The sequence below is a fragment of the Nipponia nippon genome, unplaced genomic scaffold (genome assembly GCF_047370975.1).
Source record: "Nipponia nippon isolate SJK-2023a ecotype South Korea unplaced genomic scaffold, ASM4737097v1 scaffold_6, whole genome shotgun sequence".
Taxonomy (NCBI): Eukaryota; Metazoa; Chordata; class Aves; order Pelecaniformes; family Threskiornithidae; genus Nipponia; species Nipponia nippon.
Genome location: NW_028262380.1, coordinates 33,987,588 through 34,006,215, shown reverse-complemented (window position 1 = coordinate 34,006,215; position 18,628 = coordinate 33,987,588).

Sequence of the window (18,628 nt, the reverse complement as noted above, 5' to 3'; positions counted from 1 at the left end):
GATGTAGATGAACTTATTGCATATTCAGATTCTCTCTTGAATTCATACCTGCCATTGTAAGACAAGAGAATATGAATTATAAGACCCTTAAGCAACGTATGCAGAGGATTAATCACGTTGTAGTCTAACTGGGCACTGAATGTCACCATTGCTCCACACAAATACTGTGCCATTGAAAGTGCAATTACTAGACTGTAGATAAAGTGAGCCATAAAATGAGAAATCTCATCATATTTGACAGTGCATTGTGAAGCATTCCCCATTAAGGGATGGGAATAAAATGTTTATGAGCTAATTTATTCCAAACATGTTTGTAACTGTCTATGGTTAGCACTGTTTGATCCAAGAAAAGGTTATGCTGATTTGAGTGGGAAAGACACAAAACCTCAAACTCTGAGCGTATACACCAAGTTTGAATTTTTTTTTCAAACCAAGACTACATCAGAAATATTACCTGCAGTCATATCACACAAATTCATTGCTCCCTGGCGGCTAAAAGAAACTTATTGTTTCTCTGCTTGTATTGTTCAAATAACCGGTGTGTGTGTATTATTTTATCTTTGTCTTTCCTGCTGTCATATACAATAGTACTGCCAGGAAAACCATTCTTCTTCCACACACCCCCCTGCAAAAAAGAGGAGGAGCAGGGGGGAGAGAAGAAAACTAGTGTTTGTTTATGCTCTCACTGATGTCAGCCTGAACACCAACATTGGAAGAAATACCAGATTGAACAACATGGATGTGGAAAAAAAAAAGAAAAGCTGTTAATAATAAAAAGCTGAAAGGCATTACCTTCTGTGTTTGACAAAAGCTGTTAGAAAATATCAAGCTCAGCAACATCAAGTAATAAAAAAATAATGATTTCAAAAAATTTAAAACAGCTGCCAAAATTTAAAGACAATGCAAACTGAAGAATGTAAGTCTGGGTAATAATGGTGTAATATAGAATTGAATATCCTCTAAAAACCACAGCTGATCCTTCTGAAGAATAAAATGGAAAGGCTAATAATCCAGTTTAAGTGATAGTCTATTATGTTTGAAAAAGCAATCTTAACTTCCTCAAGGTAATTAAAATTTCCTTCATCTGTCTTAGCTTGAGCAGTTGCCAGTATGTACATCCAATACAAAGAAGACAGAGCAAACTTTAAACTATAAAGGGTATTGAACTAAAGCTACCCACCAGCATGAAAAAGATATTCATTTGGCAGATTAGTAAATTAATTATAACCCAGGACACTCAAACTCATTCTGCTCTCACTTTATGTTAATACAGATGCAAAACTACTGAAAGTGAGGTATGAAACAGGGGCACCCATAATCTAAAAGTAGGGGGATTTGGTCCCTGAAAGAGGGTTGAAGAAAGCAATGTAAAATTAGAACTTAATCTTGCATTCACTAAAGTAGGGCACACTGTCTTTTGCATTCCCTCAGCATATAGTGTAATTACAGCTAAGTAAGGATAGCAGGTGGTAAAACTGGGACTACAACTTTTGTAAAAAAAATTAAGAGAGAAGGCATATTATTAGTGAGGAATATAGTCCTTCTCCTTTTACTCTGAAATTAGTCAGTGACAGCCACTTGTGCCAGCTGAGCACATGTGGTAACATCTGGTCCACCTATTTTAGAGCAGGGGGACAATACTATTCCCACATATAGGAATGTGGTAGTAAAGATAGTAAGAAGTTTTCCAGTTGAAAATTTCTTTAGACAAATATGTCAGTTTTTCAAACTCACTGCATCTATATAGTTTTCTGATGCCTCATTCACGCCTCCGGTGAGATCACAGCAAGCCCCCATGAACATCCATGTTCCCAGCTGCGGTAACACTGACATGCAGCCAGGCTTCCAACTCTGCCACAGCCCAGGAACGCTGGGAATTTCCGCAGCAGTTTTATCCCTGCAGAGATCTCTAAAAGGTTCAAGAAAAGTAAAAGGAGATGGTGCTGTTAGTTTTTCTAAGGAGGATTTTTAAATTCCTATTCCCAGGTAGGCCTTAAAAATGCATTTTTCCTTCCCCTTCCGAAAGATTTTTCTTTAAGCCTTAGAACATGCATGTCAGCTCTTGGCCATCTAGAATCCCATTTTTTAAACATGAGGCAAGTGTAGGTTCTCTTTATGTTGAAAACAAGGATGTCTAAGAAGTTCTGACACTCTGACTTCATTCCACAGTGTTCATTTTTACAAGGCATTGTCACATTCAGGAAAATCACGCATTTTAATTTCACAGCAGATTGCTCTTTACTAGAACAATTTTGTCACCGTCAGATCAATCCAAAATATACTGAAAATTCTGAAAATTCTAGGACTTACCCTGCCCTAATTCCATCTTGCTGTTTTTATTACTAGCTCTAGCATCTGTGGTAGCAGACTTATAAGCCTGCTATGTGCTATTGCATTCTACTCAGAACATCCAGTTCTCACTGAAGTGAATTATCAGGTGGAAGACAGGCTTCACTGGTGGAGACTATTGCTTAAACAGATACAGATTATCTATGGAGAAAAAAAAAAGATTTCCCAAGATCCCTACTGAAAATTGACAAACTGCATTATGTTCCCGCTTAGTGACAACATCTTCCACTTAGAAAAGTAGTAAATGTATGCTGTAAAGGTATATTGTTAAAAGACCTGTGGCCCTAGAAGTGATTATCTGAAAGAGGTCAGGGACATGAAAAAAATTCAGGCATCTGCGTAAGAGAGACGATTACTGTACATAAAGAACAAGGATGAATGAGACTGAAAAGAGCTACAGCAAGTGTTAAGCAAAAGAGATTAGGACCTCTAAATATGAAACTAGAGCTAGATAAAGACTAAAGATCACACCTACCTTCCAAGTGAAGGTATTCTTATTGAAAATATTTTTATGAGAATTTTTTTCTTGTGGGTTTTTTTCTTCCCATTCAGGCCATTTACTCTGTTTGCCAAAAAGTAGTAGGGAAATAAAAGACAAATATTCTAAGTTTTTTCTACTGCAATAATTTCTGTTTCGATGGAGAAAGGTACACCATTTTTTCCAGCATACTACTGGATAGCACTTATCTATCCACCTATATAGCTTTTATGTAGCTCTTGATTAAATAATTGGCAGAATTGTCTCTTCTTTCTTTCAAAATGGAATTCCAGTTCTCTTTACATTCTCAGCTCCCTGAAATATTCACTCTGAAGTCAAAATATTTGTAAGCCATTCAACGTCTTCCTCTCAACATGAGGCAAACCAATGCTTAGAAAGATACAATGGGTTAATACTATTATTTCAGCCCAGTACTACAAATGCCCTAATGGGATGTGTTAACCCAGTACTAGCCAAATGCATGTTAAATGGGAACCTGTGAGCTCAGCTACTCCCCCCCCCCCCTCAGGTGAAACTGAAGATGAGTTAAATTTTTGTACCATTAGGCCTAACTATAGACAAGTTACATTTACTTTAAAAAGAGGCTGTGAAAATCCTAGGAAACCTAGTAAGGAAGGGGTTCTCAGGACGCAGTCTGAAGATTAAGTTAGTAACTACAGATTTCTTGATTTGAGTCGTACCTAAGCTTTTCCTTCCATCCCTTCTCCCTGTAATCCTACAGTGCCCAGATTTTTAAGCATTCACAGGGTAGTGCTGCTGCTCCTCTTTAGACATGTCCTACATTGGGTGTGGTGGAAGCTCTGAGCAGATTAGGTGATGCAATGCTTCAGCAGTGCTTGGGCTCTGCCTCCCAGGAAAGGCTTGTACTCAAAAGGGTTCTGTTGAAAAAGAAATTCCCTGAGCACTAGCTAAATATTAATGTTCCATTGCCATACTGCAACACTACACACATGCTACAGCTACTAATATGGCATTGTTACCTTTTTTTTTTTTGAAAGTTTAATGCAATGAAAACAATGGAAAGGGTAGAAATAAAGAGGAGGGGGTTAGAAGGCTGCAAGACCTGGAATGATGATGAGCAGGGATGTAAAATGAGGGCAAAGACAGTCTCGGCCATGATAAAGTTACACTAGGCAGTGAGCCACGCAATACATTGCCTGCAATTAAGCATTCAAATAATCCTGCGTCCAATCTGCAAGGCTTGAGCTGAAATGCAACAGCTAAAAAACTCAAGAGGCTTGTCCAATTATCAGATAAGTTAGGTGGTATCCTAAGTGAGAGACATATAGATCTTTCTCTTGCTCTAAAAATCTTTCCTCCAAAGTTTGTTAACTTACCTTTGGTATATTAAAGATTTATTGTAGTTATAAGCTGTTGATGGAGCTCCTGATTATATCTCTACCCTATGGGATACAGACTTTTCATTAGCTACCATGAAGCAGAATACTTACCTGATAAAAATTGCATCTACAACAACAAGCTGCGGGAATAAAAGCCTATATAACTATTTGTTTATGTGCTCTTCACATTTTGTGTTGGACAAATTGACTTCAAGTTCTTACCAGGATAAGCAAAGGACAACTTGAGGTTGAAAGCTTATCCTGCAGGTCTTATTGAAGAAGGTGCAAGTTTAGCTCACTTAGCATGTAAGCAAAATAGAAAAACAGCTCAAAAGCTATGCACCACACAAATAAAATCTGAAGTTTGGTAAACTGACAGATAGAACTCTTTTATTAATCAGGATAAGACACATGGTTTAAATATGCTGCATACCACATCTGCACCTGCTTTTACTACTGTAAGTTTCTCCCAAAAAAAGAAGAAAGGACCATTCACACTACACACTCTCCTAGATGTATAAAAATTACAAAGCCCAGCTGTTCTTGAAAAAACTCCTTTAAAAAAATGAAAATCAAAACCTACCCGTGTAAGTGAAATTCTTTGGATGGTGTGTGGCCTAGTCATGTAGAATAAAGAATTCACCTCAAAATAAGCAGTATAAAGCAAGAGTTCATAAATATTTAATGTCTCTTCCCCCGTTTCTTCTATGCTTTCCCTATATTTAATTCATCCAGTTATTGTATTAAGTGTCTCTCCTTTTGCTCTTCCCTTCAGTTTAAAATGCAAAAATGAAGATGCTGCAAACTGACAGTTAATTGCCAGATTCTAAGCACAGTGACAAAGTGCATATCAACCTATAACATGCAAAGCCTCTAATACTTCAGTACAAGCAAATCATAGATGTGTCAAGAAGCGTTAGGCTGACAGTTGTACAAAGAAACTATTTTTTTTCCCATAAGACAACAACCACAACCTCCACTGATGAAGGAAGAGAAAGAACAGCAAGAGAAAAATCCATCAAAGCTGGGCATGCATAGCATTGCTGACACGAGCACAATACTTGTTGATACTGCCGGGAGATCCCACTGCTCACCATGGTCTAAGTTCTCCATCTGCCTTGCTGGATACTTTTCCTGAAGTACGTTTCCTGTTTCTGACATCTTTGTCCTTACTAGGTAATGACCCAAATAAAACTACATGAATAGTCTTAGACAAGAACTAGAAAAGATCTGATTCTTCTCTCAGTAATTTTACACTGGATTAATTGTTTTATTTTATCATCCAGTGTCCACTGGTAAAAGTATGAGGAGAATCCTGGGGAAAGAGCATTGCCTTGTTTCTTGTTTTGTTGGTTATCAATCTGTGAGGACTATTCGTAGACTTGGTGAAGTTGAATTAACAAGACCAAAATGTCACTGAAGCTCTGAACTACAGACCTCAACCCTTCAAGCTGATCTGCCCAGGCAGATCTTTCCCTCTGTCTCCATTTACATATAAAAATTCATCTAACGCTATATCAAATAAAGTATTTTAGAAAAGGATCTGGTCAGCACCAACTCTCATGCTATTTTAGATGCCTTTTTTTTAAAAAAAAGTACATATGAGATAATTACTTAATCAGACAGTTAACAATTTCCCTGCAGTTCTTTGACTTTAGCTGCAAAATGGATGAGCACAGCAATTTTCCACCCAGTAGTGAAGAGGAACTGAGGACAGTTGCCTATTCTTCCTAAACCAATGTTTAAAATTTAAGATTAATGCAGGCAAGAGAAATCGCTGTAAAGGTGACTTAATAAATCTATCATCACGTCCAAGAGAATTTAGCCATTCTAATAGTTGCTGAATCTCAATAAACATAATCTAGTGTATTAATATCATCTCATCTTCAAAAAAAATCCCTTTGGTATTAACTCTTTAGAAATAGTTGACCCCTGCATCAGTTTTATGGCACAAAGTTTTCCCAACAACAACATCAAGATGTATAGCACTTTTTCAAGGCAAGAAATCTCAGGACACTTTTAAAGAAGATGTAAAAAAAAAAAAAATATTCAACTGTAGTGTACAACGCCAACCTAACAATGAAACGTGAGAATAAGAGAAGTGTTGGGTTATTTGATTTAGAAAATGGCAGCAAGCATAAATATAAGAAAATTCATGATTCATCCAATTTACAGTGGTCACTGGTATGGACTTAGTTTGCAAAAAGGTAAGCACACAAATTCAGGCTCCAGTTTCAAAAACGCACCTATTTATAGTAAACAACTGTCACACTCATGCTCATATGCTCGGCTGACTCCAGGCCATGGTTATTTCTGCAGAGAAATCTATTGCAGCACTTCTAAAGTAACAAGAAAATAACCTACATGTTTCTGACTAGGCTGAACCCACACCAGGCATATGCCAAGCAGAAAACCACCTTGCAGGATCAATTGCCAAAAGGAAGTAAAGTTATACCTTCTACTTATTTTGTCTAGAGCCCTTTCTGCCTCAGGATGTAGAGTAGTAGATACCACTTGCAAGGAAAACGTTTGAGGGAATTCCTTGTGTCTGTAACCAACAAGGACTCCCCTTCATCCTTTGTATTCCCTATAAAAAGGGAATTCCCTGGCAGCAGGAAAGGCAAGGACACCATTTTCAGGGCTTTTCAAACAGAATTCCATCCTACCTCCACTTCTCACTTTCTTCACTTCCCAAGGAGGAATTGCCCCAACCAAAACCTTCATCTTTGGAGACAGCACATTTCAATTTTATTACCTTGTTAAGAAGCCTTGAATGAGCTCTGCAATAGATCTAAAAGTAATTACAGACAACCCAAACCACAAAAAAAAAACCAAACCAGCAATACTGGATGATTCAGTACAAGATGGGAATTTAGGTGAATCCTGGATACTGTGTAAAGGCCAAGTAAATTACATTATTCTTTTTATACAGACTGAGGAAAAAATATGTTTTTATGTTCCTGAATGCTGACAAAGCCACACGAGACATTATTTCGACCCAGGATTTTTTTATATAGAAATTGCATACAGAATGCAAAGCAGGAAAAGTGGAAGACAGTTTGAATCTATCATTTCATAACAGAGCTCATGGCTTTAAGCTTTCAAATGCAATTAAATAACATTTCTCCACAGCAAAATTTAAAGTAAAAGCTGTGTTTGGTCCTTCATAAGGACTGCATCCACTATACTGAGAGCAATGGAAATCTCTGAACACTATATTAAAATCACATTTTCCAACTAATTCACTAAGAACAAAAAATGTTAAGACTTTAATGATTACTTCAAGACCTCTTTAAGAACTTCGAAAGTCAAAAAGAACTATACAAAATGTGCTATGAATATAAAGCACAAGCACACAGGGCTGAAATAAAAAGGCTGAGATACCAATCAACTAACAAAGAAGCAGGAAAAGATCCTATAAATATACTAAAAGACAAAACCCGAGGAAAATACAGGTTGACTGTTCCACAGGGAAGGCAGGTGAGTTGATGATAAGGAAAAGGTTGACATATTAAATAGCTTTATTCTTTACACATAATGTGAATTGTAACCAGATACTTAAAAAGCAAACAGGAATGTTGGCCAAGTTAGGGAAACAATAGGTTAAGGAATATTTAGATAAATTACATGTATGCTAGTTTGCAAGGCTTGATTATATTCAGTCTTGAGGACCCAGTGAACTAGCTGAAACAGTCTCCCAAACTTTAATAAATTTTTCTAAAATTCACAGTGGACTGGAAAGTGTCAGGGGACTGGAGAAGGATAATCATGGTACCATCTTTAAGAAGGAGAGAAAGAACAGACTGGGGAATTGGAGACAGCCTAACTGATTCCTGAAAAGATTCTGGAACATATTATTGAGCAATTTATAAGCACCTCAAGAATAATAAGATGATAAAAAACATATGACATGGATTTGTCAAGAAAAAAAGTTGTATCAAACCACCATAATTTATTTCTTTGACAGAGTTGCGAGCTAATGGATAACAGGGAAGCAATAGATGTGATAAACATGAACATTACTTTTTTTTTTTTTTTTTTTTTTTGGTAATATTCTCTATGGCAGTCTCACAAGTGTGCTAAGAAAATCTGGTCTGGATTAATTCCCTGTAACATGGGAGAAAAACTGCTTGAAAAAACTCCCAAGTAGAGTTTTCAGCAGTTCCTTGTCAAATTGAGAGGGCATTTAAAACAGACAACAACAACAACCAAAAAAACCTATTTCTAGTCAATATTTTCACTGATGATCTCAACAACAGGCAACATGGAATGTGAAGAACAGGGAAAATAGAAAACAAAAAATTTGCAGATAACAAAGCTTAAAAGTGTTGCAAGCACTTTGAATACCCCTGTATTTTCAGGATAATTCTGAACATTTGCAGAAATTATTTAAAATGAGAAGCTGAAATTCATGAAGACAGGAGTAACACTGTACTTAGTGTGAAGAAATCCAATGCCCAGGTATGAAATTGGGAAGATCTCCCTAAGTTAGGTACTACGGAGAAGCAGCAAATCAACCATAAACTGAGTAAGGAGTTAACAACGGAAAATGCACTGTAAAATAGTGACATTCAGCTTCACTAACTGTAACTTTATCTTTAATATGGGGGTAATTATTCCACTTTACTTACTGCTTTGAGCCCTCAGATAAAAAGAATCTGCCCTGTCTTGGATAATGACTTTAACAAGTACATATAGCAATTCAAAAGAGTCCAAAAAGAGACCAACAAAAATATAAACAGGTTTAGAAAAACTGTTATTTGGGATTAAAGCTTGAAAGAGATTGACCTTCTCTGATTTCTTCTGGAAAAAGAAAAAGGAAAAATAGAAGTTTTCAATACTTAGAAGGTTGTTGTAAAATAAATGGCGGTCAACCGTTCTCTGTGTTCATTCATAAAGAGAAGACGACATTATTTCCATTTGAAAAAAGATTAAGCTCAGATGCTAAGGAATATTTCTGGGACATGAGAATTACCTGAATTGTCTTCACACCTTTCAAGGCAGAGGAAGGAATTGATCCTTGTCAGACAGGATCTAATCAATAAGACCTCTAAATACTGAGTTACTGTATGAAGGAAGGAGGACGTTGCAAACCTTCTTCACCGTCTGTTATACTGATCCTAATTAGTAGAGCACATTCAGAGCACATACCATAGAGACGGAAAGCTTTTTCCAGGGACCAAAGCAGTACAGGCTGTTACGGGGCAGGCTAATGAGCAAAAATTCAGATTCCTGGGAAATTTTAACATAAAAATATAGTCAGTGCACTTTTGCCCATGATTAAGTAAGAAAGATGAGCAGAGGTTTTGTAATGCAACTTTGAATTAGCCCTTGAAGCACAAACAGGTGGGATTTGCGTGCTTGACATCTTCTGTAAACATATAGTCCAAGTTGTTTACACAGTCTAATGAACTCTAACATCATGAGTCTGAGTTTGAAAAACTGCCATGTTTTTCAAAATGATAGTACATCATCCCTGTTTTCTACAGCCTCATCTGTCCATTGAGCGAATGGATAAAATAGTGTCAATATTGACAAGAATTTAAGCCTTCAGCAAATGTATGAACAAATTTACTAGTAGCATATATAAAAATTACTGATGTTCTTGGGAGAAGAGTGAGACAAAGCTGGATTCTGTGTATGCTGACAGAGCTCTATTAATATTGTCCATTTACAGCAGGTCAGGATCTAGTATAAAAGGCAAGTTTGCTAAGACAGACAATAGCATGAAAAAGACAAACCTAGTGTCCATTAAACCTAACGTCTGCTAAATGGTGAGGGATTGGTGTTTTTTTCTTTCATTCCAAATATAAAAGTGAGGTTTGCAGAGACTGGAGTCAATTGCTGTGGAAGAGAAACCATTTGCCTAAATGAACACTGAGACTACAGTTTTTTAATGAAGAAGGAATACACTCCATACTACATTTTTTCCCCATCACCCTCATCTCACCCCTCGACAATAACTTCCAGTTAAAATATTTTAAAGAGATGTTTTACCTACTGGGAAGAAATTAGGCTTCTGCCCTCACAGCTTTCCTTTTTTCCTAGAATGAGAGAAAAGAGTGGCAGTGCTCTCTGGCAAGGAAAGTTAACAGTCTGTACAACCTAATAAGATGCCACTGAATGATAATTACCATTACCACATTTGCACTTTAACTTCCCTTGCTTGAAGTGACATAAGCAATGACAGTACTCACTGACCTATGCAGAAATCCTGGAGCTGAACTGAATACCACAGTACTCTTGCCCGTGAACTTTTACTGAAGTCACTGAACCTTATTCTCTTCTGACTTATACCTTAAACTGGTTTGAATCAGAATTGGCATCTACCAGAATAATATAGTAGCATCAGTGCAAGAGGAGAATTAGACGTTTTGGACTTCAGTGACTCACACTGCCAAAAATCCGCAGCAATATGCTAAGGCAATGTCTTGGGAGACAAGAGAGGACTTACAGGTATTCTAAGTGGTATTTGTTACTCAAATCAAGATGGACCTATAGCTGAAAATCTCTCATTAATGACTATGATGCTTAATATGTCTTTAGGCAGAGATTCGATCCACCTTTTCTATGTTGCTCAAGCCTCTGTTTCTCCTATCTGATAGTTCAATGGTTTCCTAACTTCTGTTATTTATAAGGTTCTAGAAAGTGACAGCAGATACTCCATCTAAACTTAATACAGCTTAAAAGGAAAAGGTTGGTGAGCAAGGGAATCTTTTTCATGTTTCTTCTACCACCAACACTTCCTTGTTTCTAGCAGAGGAAATGTTCCTTCCATTCCAAAGGAAAAATTTCCCATGTGCAATTTTTAATGTTAAGAAAATTATATCCTGGCATATATGTACAGACCAGTTAACAAAATTGCTGTGTCCGTCTCCCTGTAATCTCTGGTTGAAGGAATATAACTACCTCTCCTTAATCATATCTCACTTCATGCACTTTTTCCATTTAGTAAGATTTCTTTGTATCTTGTTCTTCACTGCAACCCCAACACACTCAGTCAGTCTGTTCTTCTGTAGTAAAAGAGATCCCGCAAAATTAAGAGAATAAGTTTTCATTTTAAAAGCAAGATTTTCCACATAAAGCTACTTACAGCTAAATACCAAAGTAATTGATCTAATTTTAGAAACAGTTCCTTTATCTTCAGTGAGTTGTAATGTGACTGCTGCCTCTTATAGCACTTCTGAATTACTGTCACATTCACCATGACAAATGTGGGTCATTAGAACCAAGGAATTAACTACATGCAGAGGGATTGGGAACAGACTGGTTTTGATGGAAAACCTAAAAACTACCAGAACTGGGGGGTCAAGTAATGTTGTTTAAAAATTACTTTTCTGCCAGTAAAAACAGAACTGTAGGAGGTAATTATCTGACTCTATAAAAACACCGTGCTTCTTGATTGGACTAACATATGGACTCCACGAGTTCCCTGGACCCAAGAAACAGTAAACTGTGACCCTGATAGAGTCTGACATCAGTCATCATAGGTGGCGTGGAAAACATTCCCCACATGGAAGAACAAATCCAGAGTTCTAATCCCGAAGGATAACAGAAAATCTTTACTTCCTGCAGAAATGCTTGCCAAACTACATTCATGTGATTTCCTCTGGAAAAAACAGTAAACATGATTTTTGGTCAATTATTTTATTACCAAGAAAAAAAACAAAGTAAATCTACACAAAAGACTATCACAAATGTCTTTCATGTAACAAACTTAGTAGATCTCAAAAAGAAAATGATACGTCTCTAAGCACAAGCAGAATTTATGTTAAAGGATAGCTTTAAAATGTTACATTAAAGGATAATTTGTGGAAATCAAAGGTTTCAGTTAACCTCAGTGTACAGAGGCTGCCCTATAGTGAACATGCTGCTTGCCGCTGCAGCGCGTGCATATTTACTAGTGGCTACAGTGCATGGGCATCACTTTGTATTTCAATAGCAGCCAAGTTTTTCTACTCACCATAGATTCATGCAGAAAAACAGGACATTGGGAATTATTAATTCATTACAGTATTTGAATGAAAACAAAATTCTCTTACAAAAATATACGAGAAAGCAGATTGATCAGAGCAGGAAAACACAGATTGATAAGCAGAATCATGACAAGAAACTGTTAAACTGAGCAGAAGAAAAAAGATCAGTTACAACCCATCACTGTCCCTTTTCCCCAGTCCCTTTTTTCTCTTTCCCTTTTGCAATTAAGTTTACAAAAGCCTTTGTTCTGATGTCACACAACAAAATGTAAAGAAGTGCAACTTCAAAAAAACCAGGAATATAGAATTTTCACCGTTCTATTGCTATTCAGATAGCAACAGATGCAATACCACGAGAAAGGATATACCTTTACCACTAATATGCTCCTTATCAGTGCAGTCTGAAAACACAAACATTTACACAAAATCCAGAGTATTTCACCTGCAAACATGAAAAGCCACCAGACCTGCATCTCACACAGAGTCAGTAATTTGGATTGAGATATCTAATTAATTTTATTTGATTTAATCTTTGTGACAGAAATAATGGCCAATTAACCGATGGTGTTTGCTACTCCTTGAAAGCCTCAGCTGCTAGAATGTTCATTCAATGTTGCTTCAGTCTCAGAAAACAGTAAAACAATTTTCATCTGCTGGGCTCTTTCCTCTGTTTCCAGTAAGCCTGCTAGCCAACACAGAGTTTTGCACTATTGCACCACATTCATAACAGATAAGCAAGCCACAACTCTGCATTTATAACAAGAGTAATTATTAATCTAGGTCTTGTTGTCAGAATATATTTCAATTGATCCCAGCTGTTTACAGGAAAGGAGCAGGCAGGTGCTAGAGCTGTATGCCTCTGTTTATGGCAGTAAGCATAATAATGATTTGACAGCAACACTCATCATGATCATTCTTGCCCCTGCTGTCACACACATATATACAACCTGCTAGGAACAAATCCTTATGCAACAGAAAGCAGAATATGATGTGAGTTGTGACTTCTGGGGAATGTAAAATGATTCTTTCGGGAGTTATTAGGTACTACTACCTAATGTCTGACATTTAACAGATGTGTGTCCGCATGGTGAGTCAGTCCCAAATCCTCTTTGATCAAAATGAGTACATCTTAAACGCTAACTCCATTTTACAAATACATAACCAGTTGCAACAGTGCAATTCACAAACTATCTCCTCTTACAGAAACCTTTCTATGGCATATTTTTTATAGAAGTATTGACTGGAAGACAGATGCTTTTTAGTGCAATAATATATATGCTGTGTTATATATAGATCCAAAATTGATTGTTTTTCTGTTGGAAGCAATGTCTGTTTCCTGAACTTTCTTTATTTCACCCAGTGCTGTGATAGATGCCTGCAGCACAGTAATCTATATTCTCCTCTTCAATGCTTAACTCTTTCTGTACCACTCACTGTCCTTGACATCAAGGAATTCGTACCACAAGCCTTTGAGATGTGCAATATATTTCAGGAAAGCTGCACTCTTGCATTTTTATAGGACAAGATGTGCTACTTTTTAAAAGGTATAGAAACTGAGAGGGTATGTATGGAGCTGTGATCCTAATAAAGGCCACTTGCTTTCTTAGCTAAAATGCACTACTTGAGTGGGTGTAGCAATCTGAATTTGAGATGGCTGAACATTGTTTGTGAATAGTTCAATTAATTTTTCCTATGATTTGCTAAGCTATTTATTCATATTTTCTCCTGTTAATCAACTTTGAAAGCAGTCAAAATAGTCATTATACTAACTACTCAGAAACCTTTTTTCTTTCTGCCAAATGGAGAAAAGGTCACAAATTGTTTCTCTATTCAGTGAGCTCTGCGTTTAATACCTATAACTAACAGGTAGAAATGCGCTGACAGAAATGCAAGAGCCACAAGCCCAGCAGTCCTGCATTGCTTTGCATGTCTAGGCCTTGACAGGCCAGGCTATTTCTGTGGTTTATTACCTGTTATTACAGTGTCTTTGCATTTGACCTGTAGCTTGCAACTATGAAATGTGGTACATATCAAGGTACACTAGGTTATTGAATTTTTAGTACAGTAGAAACAAATGTTACTTAATGCAATAGTTTAATTGCCATTTAAAACAAATGCCAATCTTTTAAGTGGTTTAACTAACAATTGCTTACAAGTAGCAGGTGTTTTGCCTGCAGATGAGAGAAGATAGCAGCCAGTTTTTCCAGAAGCTATAATGCCAACTGTAAAGCTATTTTAGGAAAAAAATATATGAAGTTTATTGAATCTGTTATGTTTTATCATAACAGGCAGGGAACTTGCATTACTCTGTGCTTATAAAGAGGTATTTAAATTTATAAGGCTATCCCTGTTATTCCTTAATAGCAGATCAAATTCAGCATTAACTAAGAGCCAAATACTGTCATAGGCAGCACTCTCATTCCACTCAGCAGACTACATCATAGCCTTTGACGGGATGCCAAATGGGTGCAAATATCCTTGAACCACAAGAGATAGCACTGCCACTGCTGCCAACCAGAAGCATGACCTGCAGGTCCAAAGCATAAATAATGTCTGGAAAAAGCTGGACTAGAGCATCAAGAGACACTCTACATATCTTTACCTCAGTAAAATAGTGCTTAAGGACAGGGAATAGTCACCAGAAACATAGGTTTGATATAAGCTAAGACCTAGCAACAGCATATCTTAGAAATACTTATATTGGGATGACTAAAGATCTGGTTTCAAAAATGATTTTCCAATGGGGAGGACAGAGATTGTGGATTTTAATCAGTAGGTGTCTGATTGCAAAGTACATAAAAAGTATTTACATCCAGAAGACTTTGCCATACAGAGCAGGTAAGTGCCAGTAGATTCCCTTTGCATAAAAATACCACTTACGGATATTTTTTACTGTTCCTATAGGTCTCCTTTTCACAGCGTTAACATCTGAAGCTTCTTTTTCTTTTCTCTTTCCGTGATGTACAGTTGCACTACAGATTTATGAGCATTAGCACAGAATGAAAATGCAAAAAGTCAAGTATTTTATGCACAAATATCTAGAATAACACAAACAACATTTCTGAGCTGTAGAGGATATAATTACTGTACCAGTGTTACATTGTAATCAGCAAATGCTTTTGAAGTGACCCACTTCATATTAATCAAAAGCATAGCAAGTACCATTTCCTTACTATTCAGAGTCGACCATAGTCATGCATTTGACTATTTTACATAAAAGCACAGCCACAATACTAAAACATTATAACAAGTACCTGCCCATTTACGACATTATGACTGCCATTTTTGCAGAACACCATAACCCCATGGAAATTCATAGTGAGGCAGTAAGAACAGAACTTACACCTTTCAGCTTACAGAGAAGAGCTCTGAGCTGAAGAACTCTGTCAGCTTCCAACATCTGGAGAGTTGTAACACAAAGAAGAATGAATTATACTCATCTGAACTAATGGCAAGCGTGCAGGCATCCCTGCACGAAGTCCCATCCCCAGGACAGCAGGCAGAAGTCCTGCCAGTGATGTCTGTGGGACTGAGCTTTTCCCTCCTCTTTTTCTAGTGTGATAAAACTTATCTCCAAGCAGCAATTCAAAACGTTTAAATACTGTATTTAACATCACTATAATTAAACCAGAAGCATATAATCTTACAGTTCCTGTTTTCACCCTAACAACATGAGAGCCCATTTTGAAGGGAAAAACACAAGCCTGAGCTTTCTGAGTAATAAATACCTTTGTCAACAGTAGCAGGATTAGGGCACCCTAATCAACAATCAGCTCCATTTAACATGGATGCCTGTATGGCAAGAAGGAGAGACATACCCAGGTCACTGTATTTATTTAAGCAATTAAGTTTTGAAAACAAAACATGATCTTTATATGTTTTTAAATTAGAAATACTCCAACATGAGGGACAAAAAATCTTCACCTTTAATTTGTACTTGTAAGAGGCATGGATATTGATTAAAGTCAAAGGCAGACAAACCCAGGTAAACATGAAGGAAAGATAAAAGGACAGTCAGTTGTCATAACGGTTGCAGATCACAAGATGTTAGTGGGTTTGATATTTTTCTTACCTACAAGTATATAAAACATTCACATCCTGATGAATCAGTGTGTGACCTTTATGCATTGTAAGACAGCTAGTGGAATCTGACCTATTCTTATACGATTTGCCAAAAAATGTATCTTTAATAATTAAAAGCAACTACCTATCATTTTATTGGCCTTACATAGGCATTCTGGGATCTACTCTATTACTAATATATATTAACTATGTATTAATATTACATTAAAAGGAAACTGAGTTAAGCTTAGGAACACACAAATGGATGCCTATATACCAAAATGTAAAGTAAAATATAATGTCTAATGAACAAATATAAATGCCTTCTCTGTGATATCTGAAATACTCCCATTATTTGTCCCCAAATCAGAACTAAGGCTTTTATTTTGAGAAGGCAATGTGAGAGCAGTTTTTCTCCTCCTCCTCCTCCCATCTTGCTCTTCTTTTTCCTACTGTTAACTTTTTTCACCCTCTATTGTCTTTAGTTGTGCCCGTGGGAGCTAAGTTGTAGTGAGTTTTATACTTTGCCTAGAGGACAGAGAGATTTGTGGTCCTTCTTATCTACTCTGATAATGATTTCCAAAGCTTTGGCTGTGCTGCTGAGGAGGCCTTGTCTTCTGCCCTCTCAGGCTTCACCCTTGAGGTTGACAGCTTCATAATTCCTGAGGAACACAGCTGTCAGGAGAGGTTGTAGTCACAAAGAGAGATTCTCTGAGGTAACATGTACCAATTCTGTGAAGGACTTTGAAGATTAACACCATGACCTTGAATTTAACGTAGCATCCTCCGAGGAGTCAGAATCGTGAGGCGAGTATCAGTATGATGTGCCTTAATGGGCTGGCACTTTGAAAGAAGCAGGATGTTACATTCTGAAATACCTGAAAAGTGTTTCAGTTTTCGTCAGAGATACACACTCACAGACAAGAGCTTGCATAGTGCCGAAGTACTCCAGTTCAGAGTGTCGCAAAGCATTTACTCACTTTCTAATGTAAGTATATAAACAGTACTATTAGCATCAACGGCTGAAGTTGTGCTTGGAGGTAAGCATACACTTAAAAGCTTTGCTGGACTGGCACAGTATCCAGCATTTTTGCAGATTCAAGCAGGCAGAGGGAGTGAGGATAGATTTCCTATTTGATAAACAATTTCTGATCAGTTGTAGGTGAAACAAATGTATTTCTCATTCTGTCATGAGCTCTGTATGTAGAGGTTTGAAACTAAAAGATTAATTTCCTAGTTTGCAGAGCAGTTTGACAAACAGGAATAGATTCATTTTGCAGAGGACATTCCAGTCCCTGTTTTTACTAGCACTCTCTTCGACATGCTTGTGTTCAGCTGAAGGCAGATGTCTTCCATGCGGAGATGGAGATCAGCAGGAAGCCACAGAGTTGGCAGAGGCAAGTCAGACATAAAACTGCAGTCCTACCGAAAAGACAGCTGCTACACCAGTCATTTCACCACCTACATGTGATGACAGCTCCAGCCTCAGCATTTTATGTAATCACAACAAAGCATAAGGAAACATGCAATACCATAGTAAAGGTAACAAGCACACAGAGATACCAAGGATTAAAAAAACAAAACAAAACAAAACCAAAAACACCACTGCTCTTTTCTCTGATCTTAACACCATTCCATGACCATAGCCAAGTCCTGACTTCAAAGTGAGCTTGAGAGCCACAAGTGTAACTAGTGCAGCAGCTTGTCTTGGGTAGAGGCCAGCAGCAAAAGCTATGGGGAAGAGCATAAAAAGGTGAAGTACAGAACAAAATTCCCCCATTGTGCAATTCTACCTCCCAGCAATCACAGTTTGAAGATTTTATAATTTGAAGACTTCATCCAACCATTGTTTCAAAAATCTTTCTTCCATGAACTTGTGCAATCTTGTTTTAAATCCATTTATTCTTTAAAATGTCCTATTTAGTGGACTGCAAAACCGAACTATGGATCATGTGAAAAAAAAAAAATCTTATTTTCATTTTGTCCTGGTTTCAGCTGGAATAATTTTCTTCCTGGTAGCTGGTATAATGCTCTGTTTTGGATTTAGTATGAGAATAATGTTGATAACACACTGACGTTTTAGTTGTTGCTAGGTAGTGCTTACACCAGTCAAGGACTTTTCAGCTGCCCATGCTCTGCCAGGTGCACAAGAAGCTGGGAGGGGGCACAGCCAGGACAGCTGACCCAGACTGGCCAAAGGGCTATGCCGTACCGTATGACATCACGCTCAGTGTATAAACTGGGGGGAGCTGGCCAGGGGGGCAGCAATCACTGTTCATGGACAGGCTGGGCGTCGGTTGGCGGGTGGTGAGCGGTTGCATCACGTGTTTTTCCTGGGTTTTGTTCCCCTGTCTCTCCCTCCTGCTCTTTTCTCTTTCATTACAATTTTATTATTATTATAT